This window comes from Gopherus evgoodei, chromosome 3 (genome assembly GCF_007399415.2).
Source record: "Gopherus evgoodei ecotype Sinaloan lineage chromosome 3, rGopEvg1_v1.p, whole genome shotgun sequence".
NCBI lineage: Eukaryota > Metazoa > Chordata > Testudines > Testudinidae > Gopherus > Gopherus evgoodei.
The window spans coordinates 128,172,488-128,190,755 of record NC_044324.1 but is presented as its reverse complement, the minus strand read 5'-3'; positions in this window follow the sequence as shown (position 1 = coordinate 128,190,755).

Sequence of the window (18,268 nt, the reverse complement as noted above, 5' to 3'; positions counted from 1 at the left end):
AGCTACATTTGTAAATGTTAGCTTTAACATCTATTAGCGGATATGTTCTCTTGCTTCCACTGTGTTCAGGTGAAGAGTCTCAGTTTTGTTTTGTATTTTTAGAGAAGTGTTTCTCTTCTATCACATTTAATCCAACTCATAGAGAGTCAGTGGCAAAACTCTATTTGATTTCAGTGAGAGCAGGATTGAGCGCCAAATAGTCTGTTGATTTCTAACCATATGGATCATGCACACGTTACAATATGTTACTTCACTTTTTCTGCATACTTATTTTCCCAAGGGAAGAAATAATGTGTTCTAATTAAGAATTTTAAAGTTCTTAGTTTCTTTGTCTTAAAAAACAACACCCCTTCCCAAAAACAAAAACAAAAAAAAACCTTGAGCTGATTGAGTGATGTGATAGATTGCTATTTGAGCTTCTAAGAGCCTAAAAGTACATTTAGGCCTTGGCTACACTTGAGAGTTACAGCGCTGTTGGTAGCTTTATAGCACTGTAACTCACTCCCTGTCCACACTGGCAAGGCACATACAGCGCTGTATCTCCGTGGCTACAGCGCTGCTTGTACTCCACCTCCCCTAGAGGAATAAAGAGTATAGCGCTGCTGCTGCAGTGCTGGGGTGCCAGTGTAAACAGGGAATAATCTTAGTACGCTGTAACTGACCTCCTGAAGCTTCCCAAAATCCTTTTAAGTGAAGGTCCTGCTCTTTGTTTTGTTGTGAACTCCTGGCTCCTGGAGCTGCTTATATAAAAAACAAACACAGCCACTGTTTGCTGTGAATGAGCAGAGGCAGGGGGGCTCCCTTTGGAATGCCCACAGCTAGTGTTTGCTTGAAGAGAGGGGGAGGGAGGGGGCTTGAGGAAAGAAGCAGCACAGCGGGCGGGAGGGTGGGGGGTCTGTTTTGGTGAGCGGCCGCTTATCTGGTCTGTGAGGGAAAAAAACAAACAGCTGTTGTTTGCTTTCAGTGAGTGAGAGGGGGTGGGGAAGAGGGTCGGAACTTGCAAGGCAGGGAGCTGGCACAGCGTTGGCTCCAAAAATCCACTCTCTCTCTCCCTCATGCTCCTTGTCACACTCCATCTGCCCCTTTTGAAAAGCACGTTGCAGTCACTTGAACGCTGGGATAGCTGCCCATAATGCACTGCTCCCAACACCGCTGCAGATGCTGCAAATGTGGCCATGAAAGTGTGCTGTCAGCTGTCAGTGTGGACAGACTGCAGTGCTTTCCCTACTCAGCTGTACGAAGACAGGTTTAACTCCCAGCACTGTACAGCTGCAAGTGTAGCCATACCCTTAGTCAGGATCAGCTCTAGCCATCAGCAAACGAAGCAGGTGCTTGGGGTGGCACAATTTCAGGGGCGGAATTCCGGCCACCTTTATTTTATTTTATTTATTTATTTTGTTGCTTAAGGCAGCAAAATCCTAGAGCACTGAGACCATTTAGAGAGAGAGTAATGAGGAGTCTACTACAGCCTTAGCTAAAGGCCATGTGGCTTTTGGCTCATGCATTTAGCTCCAGATTCAATCCCACCTGCTGACGACTGGGGTCTGTCGGTGTTACACATGCTGTGTCCGTCTAACCCAGGGGTGGGCAAACTTTTTGGCCTGAAGGCTGCATCTGGTTTCGTAAATTGTATGGAGGTCCGGTTAGGGGAGGGGGTCATGGCCCGGCCCCCACCTCCTATCTGCACCCCTGGGACTCCTGCCCCACCCAAACCCTTGGTCCCTGATGGCCCCTCTGGGACCCCTGTCCTATCCACACATATCTGCTCCCTGTCTCCTCACTGCCCCCGGACTCCCGCCACCCCATCCACTCCTTCTTCTCATTTCTGATCCCCCTGGGGACCCCTGCCCCATCCATCCACCCCTTCTCCCTGTCCCTTGACTGCCCCCGGAATCCCTGCCTCTGACTGCCCCTTGCCACCCCATCCAATCCCCCCTCCTTTCTGACTGCCCTCCTGGGACTCTTGCCTCCATTCAACCCCGTTTCCCCCCCGACCACCATCCACACCCTCGCCCCTGATCACCACCCCAAACTCCCCTGCCCTCTATCCAGCCCGCCCTGCTCCCTGCCCCCTTACCGCTCTGCCTGGAGCACTGGTGGCTGATGGTGCTACAGCCGCGCCGCCTGGCTGGAGCCGAGCCCCGCTGCCGCTGCCGCTGCCGCCACCACCACGCAGCACAGAGCAGCGGGTCAGGCCGGGCTCTGCAGCTGTGCTGCCCCAGGAGCTCACTGCTGTGCCACTCAGAGCATTGCGCTAGTGTTGGAGTGAGTGAGCTGAAGCTACGGGCGAGGGGGAACAATGGGGGAGGGGCCAGGGGCAAGCCTCCCGGGCCCGGAACTCAGGGGTCGGGTAGGATGGTCTCATGGGCCGGATGTGGCCCATGGGCCATAGTTTGCCCACCCCTGGTCTAAATGGTTCTAAAATAATGACCAGTAGCATGCACTATTGGGAAGGACAAAATAAGAGAAACAGTTTTGGAATTATTTTAAAATCTACTTTTCTCCCCCTTACTATTAAAAGATTATATTGGGGTATGAGATTGCTGCCTCAGCGGGGCTAAAGAGGTGGGGGGAGTTAGGTCAAATGAACACACTTTCATTTACTTTTGGTGAAACACCCAATAATCCTCCAAGATATGTTACACGTGTACTGTAACTTGGGTTGGTCTGTGCTGGGAACTTGCATTGGCATAGCTGTGTCTCAGGGATGTGGATTTTTCATACCCCTGCGAAAGACATAGCTATGCCTCGAGAACCATCAGGAATTCTTCTGTTGACATAGCTGCCACCTCAGAAAGGTGGCTTAATTACAGTGACAGGAAAACCCCTCCCGTTACTGTAGAGTTTACACAGAAGTGCTACAGTAGCGCAGCTGTCTGTGTAGACATACACAAACAGGTGCTAACTGTGATGTTTCAATGCTAATTACTATATCTTTATGGAAATTGAAAAGGAACATGGCTAAGGGTAGGATGCTTCCCTAAACAACCCTTCTGCAGCAACAGTTCTATGGGGATGAGATGGTAACTTTCCAGTCTGCCCTGAGAAATGGGCAGGGCGTAGCAGCAGCATCCAGGAGCAGGCCAGAGAGCACATTGAGATTCAGTCACATTGCTTCACTGCTCCCACCCTTTGCTGTGCATGGGAATCAAGTTACTTCACCCCTCTTTGTGGAGCTGCTTGCTTGCCCTGTGCACCTGACCAGCTACTCTGTCTGATGTGAAAGGGGGGCGGAGAGTGGGAGGAGCAGTGACTCTGTCTCTGCCTCCTCCCTGTATGAAGTTTATTGGGTGAATGGCTCCTGCTGTCTTTACTAGGGCCAAGGTAACAATGTGAGTGGCTAAGCAGGGCTTTTCTTGGTCTCCTGTGCCACACAGTGACTGCTGTAACAATCTAGTCTGTACTGTTAACAATTAAGATTGGTGCCATTATCTGCAGTAATGCGATACAAATAATTCAAGCTTCTGCAAATAAACTGGGCCACGCTCCTAGCTTTATATATCTCCTTTTCTCCAAACTTTCCTCAGCTAGAGTCATCAAAAGAAACAACATGCCATGTCTAACCTATTGTGAGATCATGGGATAGGCTCTGCATCCCACCTCTGCATTTCATTTCCATGTTAATCTTTCACATCTATCTCATGCCCTTCCTTGGTACTGTTCTTTATAATTGTTTTCCTTTTTGTCTCCCTGTGTTCTCTCATTGGGCTGACTTGAAATTCAGACTCTCAGCTATCACTGCCTCCATTTATAAAAACGACACCACCACCAGGCAATCCTTTGATTCCTCAACTCTGCACTAGAAACAATATAGCCCAGAAAAAAGTGAATCTAACTTTGTGTAATTCAGTCTTCAGCTTCCTCTGATCCTTGGCTCCTAAGTGTGCTTTTGTGGTTTGTGATGTCAACAGGACCCTTTAAACTTAGATAAAAACTTGCATATAATTTCACTAACTGGCTTTGTTACGCCATTGAAAAGTGTTGCAGATACTTTCCCCTTTGCCAGATAAAATCTTAATTGTTGTTTTTGTTTTTTTTTCCAAATCACTGGAGAAAGCCACAGCTTCATTCTGGATTAAGTGTTTCATTATATCTATTACTAGAGCTTCAGATTGTAATTCCTACTTGTCAGAATGAAACAGTGGAGGAATTTATGGACAGTCTTCAAGAGTTTCCTCTCTCTTTTTGTCTCTTTTCCCTGGACCATTAACAATAAATTTCACATTACTACTGATGTGCTTTTTAGGTGCAGAAATGCATGAGCTCTCTGTCTTTGAATCATTGAAAAAACTTGTCTATGTGCTAAAGGGAACCCACAAGTTTCAGACATGGATATAATGGAAACTAAATTGCATCCATGTTTGGGCGGACTATTGCTTTGGCTGTGGGAAAGTTTAACATACAGGGAAAGCAGCACATTTTCCTCTGTTAGTTATTTATCTATACACACCCAAGATGACAAGGACTCCAACCTTTTCACAGAAACTGTTTTTATTTTTGTCTAAAGAGAAACTTTCTCCCTAGTTCCTATAATGTGGTGAAGACTGATCCAGCCCTTTGTCTTGTATGTAAATAACCACTACATGGTTCCAACACAAGAAACTCAATTATGCGTGCATATGGTCTTATACATCAGTGCAGTTACCAGTAAATATCACTAGGGATTTCTTCTCCATTTGCTCACATATATTCCCATAAAGGAAGAAAAACTTTCTAATGTAACAAACTTTTTTATTTAAAACACACCAAGTTTCCCAGGGAAACTACATTCCCCTCACAACCTTAATACTGACACCATTTGAGTGGCAGGGTAGATCAGTGTCCAACCATATTCAATTTTTAATCTATAGTAAGCTATCCAACAAGAGTGCCAATTAGTGCCTATTGTGATATGGACACTTGTCTTCTGTGGTCTGAGCTGAGACCCACTAACTCATTTTACCTGAGCCATTAGACAATCATTACCTGGTAACAAAGTTTGGTCTCTTAATGACTAGGGTGAGATTTGAAACAGTGATATAGTAGAGGATAAATGACACCTGATTTTATCTTTCCTCTGGCCAGCCACCAAAGCTCCAGGGCAATGTTGGTTTAACCTTGCATCCAAAGGTTAGCACTGCTGACACTGCAGCATCTCTGGTTGCTGTAGGCCAAGTGATGTGCACAGCCCTGCCCTTCCTCTTGTTGCACGCATCCCAAAACAGATGGATAGGTCCTGGGAATGGGGGGAAATCCACTGCCAGGTTAATGGAGATAAATGACAGTACTACTTATTCTGAATAAGATGGAAAAATACGTGCTAGAGATAGGCAGTCCTGATTATTCACTTTTCATGCATCCTTGGAGTTTCAGGTTTAGTGTCTCATCTCGGGGTTCTTTTGGTGAATGGCATTTTACTAGCCATTTTGTTGTTGCCTAATGCACCAGGTATTTGAGACAACCTCTAGTGTTACCTCAAGAACATGAACCACCTGGTTTATTAAGTTCTAGTGGTGTTCCATATACCCAGTATGTCCCTCTGGAATGCTTCAGTTCCAATGAAACATGCGGCCTTATTGAGCTATACTTGGTCCTGTCAACAAAAGCTTAACTCGGCTAATAAGGAAACAAGCATTCCTTTCTCTCAAATATCAAAATTCCTTGAGGAACATCAGGAAGAATAACAAAAAGAGGGTTTATTTCTTACATAAATAAAGTTTTGTTCCTGCACTTGTGGAAAGATTCTGATCCATCTCTTTGATTATTGAATATCATTGTGATAACTAGTGATCCAAGTAATGAAGCAATGAAATGGATCAGAGTGTCTGCCACTGTAATTCCATGTTGAGGTTATCCATTATTTTTTCAGCAGCGTAGCACACATTTCTGCATTAGGAATAAACTTTTTTCGTGAAGAGGATCTTCAGAATTATTTTGTTCATAATTGCAGCTAAAGGTTTATACAATCAAAGAAGGAAAATTAAGCAATTTACAAATGAAGGTTAATATCTTTAACCTGCAATTTTTTTGCCATGTACTTAATAACAAGACACTGATTTTGAGGCCAGATTCTTAGCATTCAACCTGCCGGTTTCCAATTGGCCATTATTATCCTGAGGAACAGAGCAGAATCAACAATTTGGTAGAATAAGATTTAATAATAGTCTCTCATTTTAAATGTAAAAGCATAGTCATGACCATTTGTGGTCATTTAAAGTCACATGGCACTTTTCATAAAAATAAAGGTGTTGGTCCTAGGGTCCTGGACAAGTTAGAATTTGTCCATCTGCATTTGGCCTGCCTAAAATCTTGCTTTTAGTGTCAATTGATAAGATTCTCTTTAGCTTCTGCACTTCACTGAAGTAACACTCTTCACTTTGCTTTGTGTAATATTGCTGTGAGTCATAAAACAAATAACATGTGTAACTCAGAGTTGGCTATATTTAAGTGGAGGATGAAGCAGGGTCTCCTGGGAGGGGCAAGTGGGGCAATTTGCCCTGGGCCCCACAAGGGCCCCTGGAGAGTTTTTTGGGGCCCCTGGAGCAGGGTCCTTCACTTGCTCCGGGGACCCCGGAAAACTCTCGTGGGGCCCGGGCCCCTGGAGCATCTTCCACGGCAATTCGGTGGCGGGGGATCCTTCCGCTCCGGGACCTGCCACCGAAGTGCTTGGTCTTTGGCGGCAATTCGGAGACGGGGCCCTCCGCCACTGAAGACCCCAGCCCCCTTGAATCCTCTGGGCAGCCCTGGGATGAAGCAATTCCTGTAAGATATTACAATCGTTTATTATACATGAAATTTCTTATAAATAAAAAATTGTAAGCAATGCAATGTAATTAACTTATAGTTAAAATAAAGGGATAATAGATTTGGGTCATTTGGGTCTAAGTTAACTACATTTAACAAGTGAGGCTAGAGGTGAGACTGACTATAGGTATGGATCTATGAACATAAAAATGTAGAGAGTTCCTAGGCTGGAACTGGAAAGTGTAGTATGAAACAACTTTCCTTCTAGATGTGCCATCAAAAGTGACCTGCAAAACTAATACAAAACTTAAGACCAGAAATATATACTATATTTTGCTTCTAACTAGATGCATTCAGCAGAGAAAATCAGTTTAAATTCCCTTTTTAAACGTTCCTTTTCAATGTCTATGAAGTCCACCTCTGGCACATTCTGGTTTGTGAAATCCTCCCAGAATGTATCTTCATGACAGCAATTATGCCAAAAATGCCATACAATCTATGGTAGCATTGATGTCCCAGAATGATAAATTTCGGGATGTCTAGCTATGTAGGACATGCCAGAGGATTTCACAAGTGAGGATAAACAACTTTGTACAATGTAGCTCTGCTGAATATCCCTGACATTTTGGATTGAGGTAGCATTTAGCACACATTTTTGAGTTAATTCCATTTTTTATTCCAGCTTTGTAGTCCTCGTGTAATATAGACATCCTAAGTGTGAACCAGCTAGAACCTGGTAATCTTATCCAGCAGCCTCAAGAAGGCAGACTGAGGAGGAAAACTGGCTTGCATCTCCTTGAAACAGCATTGTGAGCTGAAAAGAAGGAAGAAAGATGCTCTATCTGGCTTCAGGCATAACTGGGATAAAAGGCAAAAAATTGTGCGGCATGATGTCTTGTATTTTCTGAGATCTTCATGAAATTCCCCTCACCCTGACCCCACCTGTTACCTATTGTGTGTGAAATGCCTATGGTTTTCATTATAAGGGGCAGTGGAAAATCTGTCGACATTTTTGGATAAAAACCCAAACAGATGAAGTCACTGGGTGGTCTGTGTTCATTGTGACATCTCACCCAATGACTGAATGCTGAATTTTTTGAAATCACTCACTTTTTAATATAGAAACTGGGACAAGGGGAGAAGAGGAAAGAAACTAATGTTATGTACCAAGACAATATGTTCTTACTTACCCTGATAAAATAGAAGAATGAAAAAAGGCCTTTTGGGAAGGGAAACACATAGCTGCATATTGTTAAGAGTCAGACTGTTTATCTTTTTGTGTCACAGCCCACTCGCAATGCTGTAGTGTCAGATCTCTTCATATTGTTGCTAATGCCCTCTTGCCATGTTTTATTAAATGATGCTTTAAATCAAATGCTTGTTGTCCATTAAAGAAAAGCTGGTCTGTCATAGGTCTTATCCCAATGGAAATTTCATCTCTGTTTCCTACATTCAGCGGACTTCCCTTGGCTTTCATTAAGGAAATGTCTTGATTACTGTACTCTTGCCAAACCTGAGGCACAGTAAGCCTTTTCAAGGGAGGGGGTCAATATGTGTGTGACTACTATGCTGTTGGACAAACGTGTTAATGTTGCTTTTCAGATGTGTGGCAATCTCTACATCAATCAGTTTCCTTCTCTTTAAAAAGAAACCCCAAACCAGCAAAAGCAGCCATTCACAGTTCTATTAATGTCTTCATTCAGGGCTGCCTTGGCTTCAGTAGTCAGTAAATAAAGTACTTGGGCCAAATGCAGGCCCTCTGCTTCAGTGGAACTCCCTTGTACAGTAACTGAACGCTAGTTGAGAAGACTTTTAGGAATTCTCTCCATTCTTTTGTGTGGAAACAATGCCCCTGAAATTTTCTCGACTGAGATTTTAAGAAATGTCCAAATCCCCAATTTTATTTGATTTTTCAGCACCTGGGACAGGTAGGGCATCAGGGCCAGTTCTGTTATGCAAACTCACCAGTGTATATATATAACTGTGGTGCAGGCACAACACAACAAAGCCTCAGTTCTTGATTAGGGCATCTAGGTGCTATTATAATATGGATAGTTTGCATTTTCTTTCCAAAATCAATGTTTAGTGTTACTATGTACTGCTAATCTATACATCTACACACTGATGTTACTCTCTCTCTTCGTTGTTAAATCTGCGAGCTATGCACAAATCATACATAGTGTAGAATTCTTCATATACTGTAATCTAGGTTCCTATTTCCTCCACAGTGGCAGACAGAAATCTTTGTGTGTTTGTCCTCTTTCCTCTGTGTTGTTTTTCTTTTGTTTCATTGAAGGAAAGCTGAAGGAAAGCAGTGAGCTTTACCCTCCATTCCAAAGAAAGTAAGGTTTGTGGGAACTCTAGCCTACTGCAGAAATGAATTTCCACTGTTGGGCTGGCTGTCAAGAACGCTCTGTTTCCAGCTGCTAAACAGCTGTTGCATTCCACCCCAGAGCGGGATGTGTTTTAGTTGAAATAATTCATCTTCCTGTCACACATGTGCACACATATATGTGTGTAAAATGCTTTGGGATCCATCTAGATGAAAGGTAACAACTAATAGGAAAGGCATGTTTATTATTAACATTACAACTGTAATCCTTCCCATGTTTAAATAAAATAGCTGAATAAAAAGTACCACCTACTTAATCTAAAAAGGAAAAAAACCCCTACTTTTACTAAACAGCCACATCTACCTCTTACAAAGTTTTCAAGGCTCAGATGCGTTTATAGTTATTGTATGTTCCCTATAGTGCATGCTATATGACAGTGAGGTGATTTAATACAATTGTCTTATTCAATATGTATATCACACTTTCTTAGAACTATGATAAATTAAGGTAGACAAACCTTGTTTGTATATATAGAGAGGAAAAAATTCAGCATCTGACCTCTAATATTTTGGAGTAGATTCTCAGCTGGTGCAAACTGGTGATTCATACTGATTGGGATCTGACCCTTGGTATTTATATTATTGAGTACAACTTTCTTTTTTAAATATTTTGGGCCTGATGCTCATTTACACTAAGGTTCCCTTTACGTTGCTCTGGCAGCATAAATTAAATTTAACTCACTTTAAGACTCTGCCAGAGTGGTGTATAGGGGCCTTAGTATCAATGAGGTTCAGGCTCATTATTCTTATAGGCAGGTACACTTGTATAAAGCAGATGTCAAATAGGACACAGAGACTTTTTTTTGCAACACTGTACAGATTTCTTGTCATCTGTAGTTTATATTAAACACAAGCAGAGCTCAAATGCCAATTACATATTAACTCCAGAGGTGAAATCCAGGCCTCATGGAAGTCAATGGCAAAACTCTGATTAGCAGTGGAGCCAGGATTTCAGCCCAGGGTTTTTTTCCAGTAGTTTATGTAATAAAACATACGTAATTTTAAGAGGGAAGGACTTTCCCTTCCATTGTTTCAGGCCCCTTTATTGCATTTGGCAGCAGCTCAAACAGCTTTGTGACATCCATCCTATTCAGAATTTTGGATCCTTCAGCAGGGATACAGCTGGAAGTTGTTTCTGCTGTTACAGTGGATTAATAATGACACAGCAACTTTTTTGGATGTGGGGATTTATTTATTTATTTACATATTGCTTTACCCTTTTTCCAGTGAACAAGAGCTCTCTTTGACTCAACTAGCCCTAACAAGCAGCAATATTACTGAAGCTGAAGCTGGCTAAGTTTCACTGAGACAAGATAACCTCCAGCATGCACATCTCCCATTGACTTCAGTGGGAATTTTGCATACCAGACCTCTACAGGATCAGGGCCCAAGTCAGCAGAGACTATTGGTGTTAATGCTTCTAGCAATGAAGCTGCATAAACTGCAAAATAGCAGGAGAGAGTGGCTGTGCATCAGCTGATACTGCTGATGGGGTGATGGATTAGTGGAATGAGAAGAATTTGATTTGCTCTGAAAACTAGAGGATTAACTGCTGCCCCTGTTAACTCTGGTAGTGGGAGGAGAAAGAGATGATAGGGCATTTATCACAATACCCCTCACTGCACTGGTCTTTTGCTTCACCTACATCTATCCCTGCTGTCGGCATCTTTCTCTGCCAGTTGCTGTGATTTTTACCCTTCTTTTTGCAATGAAAGGAATATTTTTGTGGGGCTTTGCTGGTAGCAGAAAAGGAGCACTTGTATTTCCATGTTTGTCCCACTCTGTCCTTGGTTGCTTTTGCTTTTTAACTCTCTTTGGTGGTGGTTTTTGTTAGTCACATTCACAGACCCTCAATTTTTTACACCCTGTTGCTCTGAACTTCCTTCCAAACCAAAAAAGAATTAAAGATGGGTCTGAACTGAAAAGCTGGGTTCCAGCCTGAAGTTCCCTTATGCCAGGGTGTATTTGGATTTGAAGTTTTGGTTCAGGCCTGTCTCTTAGGAAAAAAATAATAATAAAGCAAACCATGTGTTAATTTAATTTCCTTCCAAGGAAGCAAAAGCAGGCTGCTCAGTGAAGGTGACGCTTTTGGATGCAATGCAGCAAATATTAATTGCAGTACTTTGCATCTCAAAGGCTCCGTTTTCCTATGTCTGACACAGTTCAGCAAGGTACCTATGCAGGAGCCTATCATTGAGCATATGTATAGTTCCATTGTAGTTAATAGGGCTGCACACTTGGTTATAAAATAAGGAGAGTACTTGAGTACCTTGCTGAACTAGAGCCTTTGCCTCACCAACTTCCAGTGCCAGTTAATCGAATACATATTACTTGAGAAAACAAATGTATAATATCCAGACAGCTGAATCCCAACACAGACCCAAATCCAGCAATTGGATCTGCACAAGCAGAGCCCCACTGATTGATCCTAGTGCCATATAAGGCACGAGGATCAATCAGTTTGTATGTGAGTGCAGGGCTGGGGCCTTTACTTATAGTTGACAACAGGGATATACATTATATAAATCATAAAGCACTATAGAATCTGAGCAAATGGTGGGCAGAGGCATGATCGAGTACCCTGAGCCCATGCAGGACTGGGAATAAGGTGAGCAGATGTCCTGATTTTATAGGGATAGTCCTGATTTTTGGGTCTTTTTCTTATATAGGCTCCTATTACCACCCCCTCCCCCCGTCCCGATTTTTCACATTTTCTGTCTGGTCACCCTAACTGGGAACCACTAACTCATTGGGTCTGATCATCCAATCAGTTGCATATGCAACTCCCACTGAAGTCAAGAATTCTCTGTGATCTAGAACAGGTCACTGAACCTCTCTTCCTCCAGTTTCTGGACTGCAAAATGGGGTTATGTACTATCACACAGGAGTCTGGTAAAGCATTGTTAATGTCTGTGAAGTGCTTTCACAATTAAGAGTATTAAACAAAGGCTAATCATAGTTATTCTAACAAGCAATAATAGAATGGTAGAATAGGGTATAATGCTGTAAGAAGTATCCTTTTGTACCAATTTCTGCTGTTCATCCCGCAGTATCTGTTTTCCTTACAATATAATAAACCTGAACTGTAAAACACAAGGGCAAGAGTTTTAAACATGGGTGCCTGAAATTAGGCACTTGAATCCCTATTTAAATACCCAAATAAGTGGCCGGGTTTTCAAAGATGCTGGTGCTACAAGAATTCAATGCCTCTGAAAAAATTGGGCCACTTATTTATTGCAGGCACTCCAGACTTGAACTTTTTTTTTACCCTCAAATTATGGGATACTCATGTAAGATCATTACTTTTGTTTAAAACTGTAATCAAAGAAAGCAAAAGAAAAGCTGTTTTACATGTAAGTATTTTGTTTTAAAAAGTAAGTGTAAAGATTGACAAACGGGGACCATTGTTTAGATGAAGTAGATCATTCTCCCTGCCCTATGGCAGGCCAGCTCATTAGTAAGGTGAGTTCAGCCAGTGAGTGAGAAACAGCTGAAGATGAAATATTCCCTTTCACCTGTGGCATTCATGATATGCTGCCTTGCTTCTTCTCACATAATAATCTAAAGTGCTCAGTCACAACAGGGAGTGGAAGCAACCAGGAGCAAAACTTGTGAGAAACGCTGAGAAGAATTTGCTGAGTGAGACCTTTTTTTATTATTCTGTTTTGAAAAATGTATTTAAAGTTACTTGGTTTTGCTGGGTGAGGGAGAGGCTGGGGAGGACTTGGCCGGGGCCAGCTTTTAGATTTTCTTCTTTTGAAGTGAGAGAAATCCTTTTAACAACAAAAGTCAGAGAAATGGAAAGGGGACGGGGGGGCGATCCATTTGAGAAAATCACCAAACTAATCAGTTTTATCCTTCTATTGGATCTTTCACATTGTTCTTAGACTATAGGAAATCATTTCTCCTCCTCCCCATCCTGAAGAATTCTAGTTACATGAGTTCATTACAGTGGCACCTGGTTGCAACTGTAATAGTTAACGCTGCATCAATGAATTGCTGCTGCCAAAGGTTTGAAGAGGGGCTCCTGCAAAAATTTCTCCTCATAGCATGAGATAAATCCTGTGAACTGGGCATGGTTAAACATGCTCAGACTTGCAAAGAGGAAAAAAGACATTGGGAATCCATTTGTCTTCTCATTTTCAGCAAAAATGTTTTCTCACAACCACAGCCAAGGAAGCAGACAAGACCACTTGGCAAACAAATTTTATGAAGCTGCATCTGTTGAAATGTTTATATTGTCTTCCTGAAAACTACACTCACTAGACTGAAGGTAGTGTGTGTTGTTCAGCTTGAACAGTTAGAAGTGGGTATGGGCATAAAGACCATGTAGGGAGTCTGGGGTTTCTTTCCCTGTGAAATTTTAGAAAAAATACCTTGCATTTGGTTCAACAGCTGTGTTCATGAGGCAAGGTATTTGTCCTTCAGAAGTATTTTTATGAGCCCCAAGGATAAGCTATCCCTGGCAGGGACAACTACACTGTATTCAGAAAGGAGTGAGCCCCATCAGAGGCAGGGAAAACACCCAAACTTCCCTTCTACTAGGTGGCAGCATTTAACAAGGTGACTCAATAAGCTGCCATAAACCTCTGCAGCACATCACTGGGTTGTAATTGTTTCCATTTTAATCCCTAGTTTGATAATCTGCATCTTCTTTAATCCAACTACAAAGGAAGTACAAATGGATTTTGATTAACCTGACTGTACTGTAGTAAATTCCTGTGATAACGGGACTCTACTGTTCTCCTGCTTACTCTGTCCAAGACAAGATTTATAATTCTGGTGAAGAACACCCTCTTTATAGTGCCCAACTCATGTACAGAAGGACTTGGATAAGTGTGGCTCATTGAGATACTTCTATGATGCACGTAGAGTTCAGGCTATGCGCCTTGTTAAGATGTTTTATCTTTCTGTTCACCAATATGACGAAAATAATCCATTTAAAAAAGAACAAGTGATCCAGCTCCCTCCAGGGAGAATGGCTGTGTCTGATGTACTAAGACCCTGGAGTTGCATCTAGAATCTTTAGTAAATCCTGATGTATGTATTTTTCTGAGTTACAGCTTAGCTCTCATTGGAGAAGAGAAATGAAGAAAGGTTTTCTGGCTTTTGATCAGTAATTTGAGTTGTTTGGAAGATAAAAGCTATCCAACAGAAGTCTTTCCAAGGATTTGCTGTGGGATCTCAGATTCCTTGCTCTATCTCAGTTCAAGCTGTTCTATAAAGTATCACTGTAAAAAATGATGGTTTAAATGAGTTCAGAGTGAAACAGAAGCTTGATTTAACCCTTTTGTGGGTCTCTTCCAACATCAGACGTTTGTTTCCTTCTCCTCACAATGATAAAAGAACTAATAAAAAAGATCTTTTAAAAACATAGACTGCCTCTTACTATGCATGCGTACCGTGCCTAGCATAATGGGGTCCTGAATTTGGAGGGGTCCCAAGGGGCTACTCTAATACAAATTATTATTAAGAAATAAATGGGTGTTACTTACCAAAACCAAAATCACATTTCCCTTCCTGGATGACAGCTGTTGGAGCTGGCAGTGTACCCACTGTGCCAATGTGCTGTGTCCACCTTGGCACACACAACTGAGCCTGCATTAGTTCAGGCTACCCTAGTTCTTACCCATATAAAATTTTGAGGTAAGTTACAAAGAATGTTGTTTCCCCGGCAATCAATGGAAATGCTCTTGTGCATGAGCCAAAGATGCTTTTCAATTGATTGCTGTAACTTCTGTAGTGTATGAGCCCTTACTGTGCTTTACATACCTGATCATTTTGCTCCTGTTCCAGGAACCAATCCATACCCCAGCTAGCTATCGTGCCCCAGCTGTGCTGGTGGATGTACCAGTTATGCCTTAAGTTTCTATTGATCTCAGTGGAAAGTGGAGAACATAGGAGGTGCTGCCCTGGACTAGCAAGGGTTAACTTATTTTTATAAGATCTGCCTTCCTGTCAGTTTGAGGGCTTTGAGATTTTTTTGGCATAGCTATGAAATATCTGCTGCATGAACTCCAAAAACTTGCCTGAGGCTTATTTTAAGGCCATGATATGGACACTTTAAAAGGCATGTTTAACACTTTTGCTTCCCAGCAGGGCCATATCCAACACTGATGTCCTTTTGAAGAATTCGAACAGTGTACAATCAGCGCTGCTAGTATTCTGTGTTGCTCCCTTTCATTTCTTTCCCTCTCTGACAGTTCTGCACATGCTTCATCACAAATAATAATAATAATACAGCTGGGGGCTGGGGACAGAAATTCAAAAGTCCTTTGCTCCAAGTCATTGAAGAACTTTTGAAAACCCCACCCTAAATGTAACAAGGGCCAAACAGATTTGTACAAAGAGCACTCTATTTAAAGAAATCTAAAGCTTTGAGGGTTCTATCAACTACCACATCATATTGGCCTTAATATTTTTGGAGATCGATTGTGATTTTCTTTTTTAGCAAGGATTTGGAATGTGTGGAAATGTAAGACCCTGGGCCTCTGATGATAAGGCATTGCGTCCGTCTATTTTAGTTGCTGTTGATAGCAGCTTCACTGGAACAAGAAGCCCCCAAATCTGAATGGGGCATGTCTTGAAACAAAAAAACAAACTGGATTGTGCTCCCCTGCCAATGCGAACCCCTTCTAAGGAACTACTGCCAATGTAATTGGTGCGCTTGGCTATTAGTTTTGTATATGAACCCTTCCAGGTAGCTGTGATCTATGTGGATCCTGACCACACACACAGTTTTCTGATCCCCTTATTTGCCAGCATGAGTTCCTGTGCTCTGTTCAGTTTGTGCACATTGCCCTTGTGTTACAGCGTTCAGAGTGAGGGTTTTGTGCATGGGGAAGATTCTTTATACTGATAACTTGAAAAGAAAGTTGGCTCTAGAAAATTTGTCATACTGATGCCAAAGGCATTGTGCACATGCTCTAAGTTAAGCAAGTGCTCTCAGGGGCTTTGCTACACTGGGGCCATAGAAGGCATGCAAATAGATTTCCCTCCTCCCCACCACCACATCATTTTTAGGTGTGCATTAAATCCTCTTTAAATGGAGGTCTTGTTTTGAAAAAAAAAAACAGAAAGAAATGCAATGTCCTGATGTAGCATGTCCTTCACTGGAACTTGTGTTCTTCTGCTCTAAGAGTAAGGAAAATAATCCACCTTGGGCTTTGTTGTTGTTAGAAGAACAGGGATCTCTGATACAGCTGAACTGACAGAAGCTAAAGTGAAACAACACCACAAAGTAGAACACCCAGATACTACAGGGAAAAGGGCTAAAATAATACACTTATCAGACGGGTAGCCATGTTAGTCTGGATCTGTAAAAGCAGCAAAGAGTCCTGTGGCACCTTATAGACTAACAGACGTATTGGAGCATGAGCTTTTGTGGGTGAATACCCACTTCATCAGATGCATCTGACGAAGTAGGTATTCACCCACCAAGGCTCATGCTCCAATACGTCTGTTAGTCTATAAGGTGCCACAGGACTCTTTGCTGGTAATACACTTAATTTATCAAAATATGTACAGTCATTGTTTTTGAGTTGGCAAAAGAATATTAAACATAATAGTTGTCTGTACCCAAAACATTATAATGAACTTTAAAAAACGAAACCAAATTCTGTGCAGCTGAGTTACCTTTTGCCATCACTAGTATTATTTAAGACTACTGGCCTTAGGTTGTTCTCTACCTTTTGAACCAACAACATGTTTAAATATTGACCTTCTTTAAAGAAACTTTTGTTCAAACTCTGTTCTGAAGCTAAGGATGGTGGCTAGCTCTAGTCAGCAATGCTACTGCAAGCATCTGGCTCAAATTCAGGTATGCAGGAACTTAAGGCTTCATTTATCCAAAAGCTTGAATTGTCTTCCCATATATCTAAGTAGTCTTAGCTGGCAATCAGTCAGAAAAACAGAATTCTTTACCAGCAGAATGCAAGATATGGGTTACAGGCATGGAGGATGTAAGATGTCATGGAAGGTCAAGGAGGAGCGGAAATTATGCTTTTGCCAAGATAAAGGAATACAAACAGCTGGATCAGTTCAACAGCCCTGAAAATAATGGCATAGCTTTGAACCTCTGCAGTCCCTGAAAATTCTGAAGTCCCACACCTGGAAGTTTTCCTTGTTTCACTGGTAGCCTGAACTTTTGGGGAGTCATTTGTTCTACTAAGTCTTTTGTATGCCAGCAGCACTATCAACCAACACCCAGATCCTCAAAGGTATTTAGCTGCCTAACTCTCATTTATTTCAGAGGGAGCTAAGCACCTAAATACCATTCGTGGATCTGGGCTCAATTCCATATCAAACTCTTATTGACTTTGTTGGGCTAATGTCTGGGAAACAGTTCAGTAAAAACCTCAGGATGTAGACTTAGATATTGATTCTTAAGATCTGTCAGAAGCAAAGCTACTCTGTTGTATAAAGATTCTGGAATTGAAAGGCAGTATGCTCTAATATGTGGTTCTTAACCCTTGGATTGTGATCCACAAAGGTGTTATAAACATGCGTCAAGAGGCATAGGCGTGGAAACTATAGGTGTGGGGGGTACTGCAGCTCTGGGGGATACGGTAAGGGGGTTAGCTTTCAGCACCCCCACTACTGAAAATGTTCCAGTGCCACTGTCAAGAGGTTGCTACCACCCTGCTCCTCTTATATTGCTAAATGGGAGATGGCAGTAGTCATGCAGTAGTCATGGTGTGGAGGAAGGTTGCGGTATGAAAAAGGCTGAAAACTACTGGTCTAATGGATTTATGGGACTGAGAGACTGGCATTAGACTTCTAATCCTGGCTCAGCCACTGCCTTGCTGTGTGGCCTTGGACAAAAGAATTTACAGATTTGGGAAGGGAGAAGAGGGAATTGACACAGAAGTGTTTTAAGGATTAACTGATGTTTATACAGTGCTTTGAAGAGGCTTTGAAAATGTTTTGTGCTTTGAAAATGATGCAAGTATTATTAATGCCAATCCAGTCTCTCTGCTCCAGCATAAAATGTTCCTCGGCTGAATCTGTTGCTTTACAAAACAATTTACATATGCATAAAGGAGACACTATACCCAATACAAGTTCTAACCAGTTACAGAAGTCTTGTTATCAACATCTCTGCACCTTAGGAATGCAATGGTGAGAAAAGGAATGGAATCTTAACTTTATAAA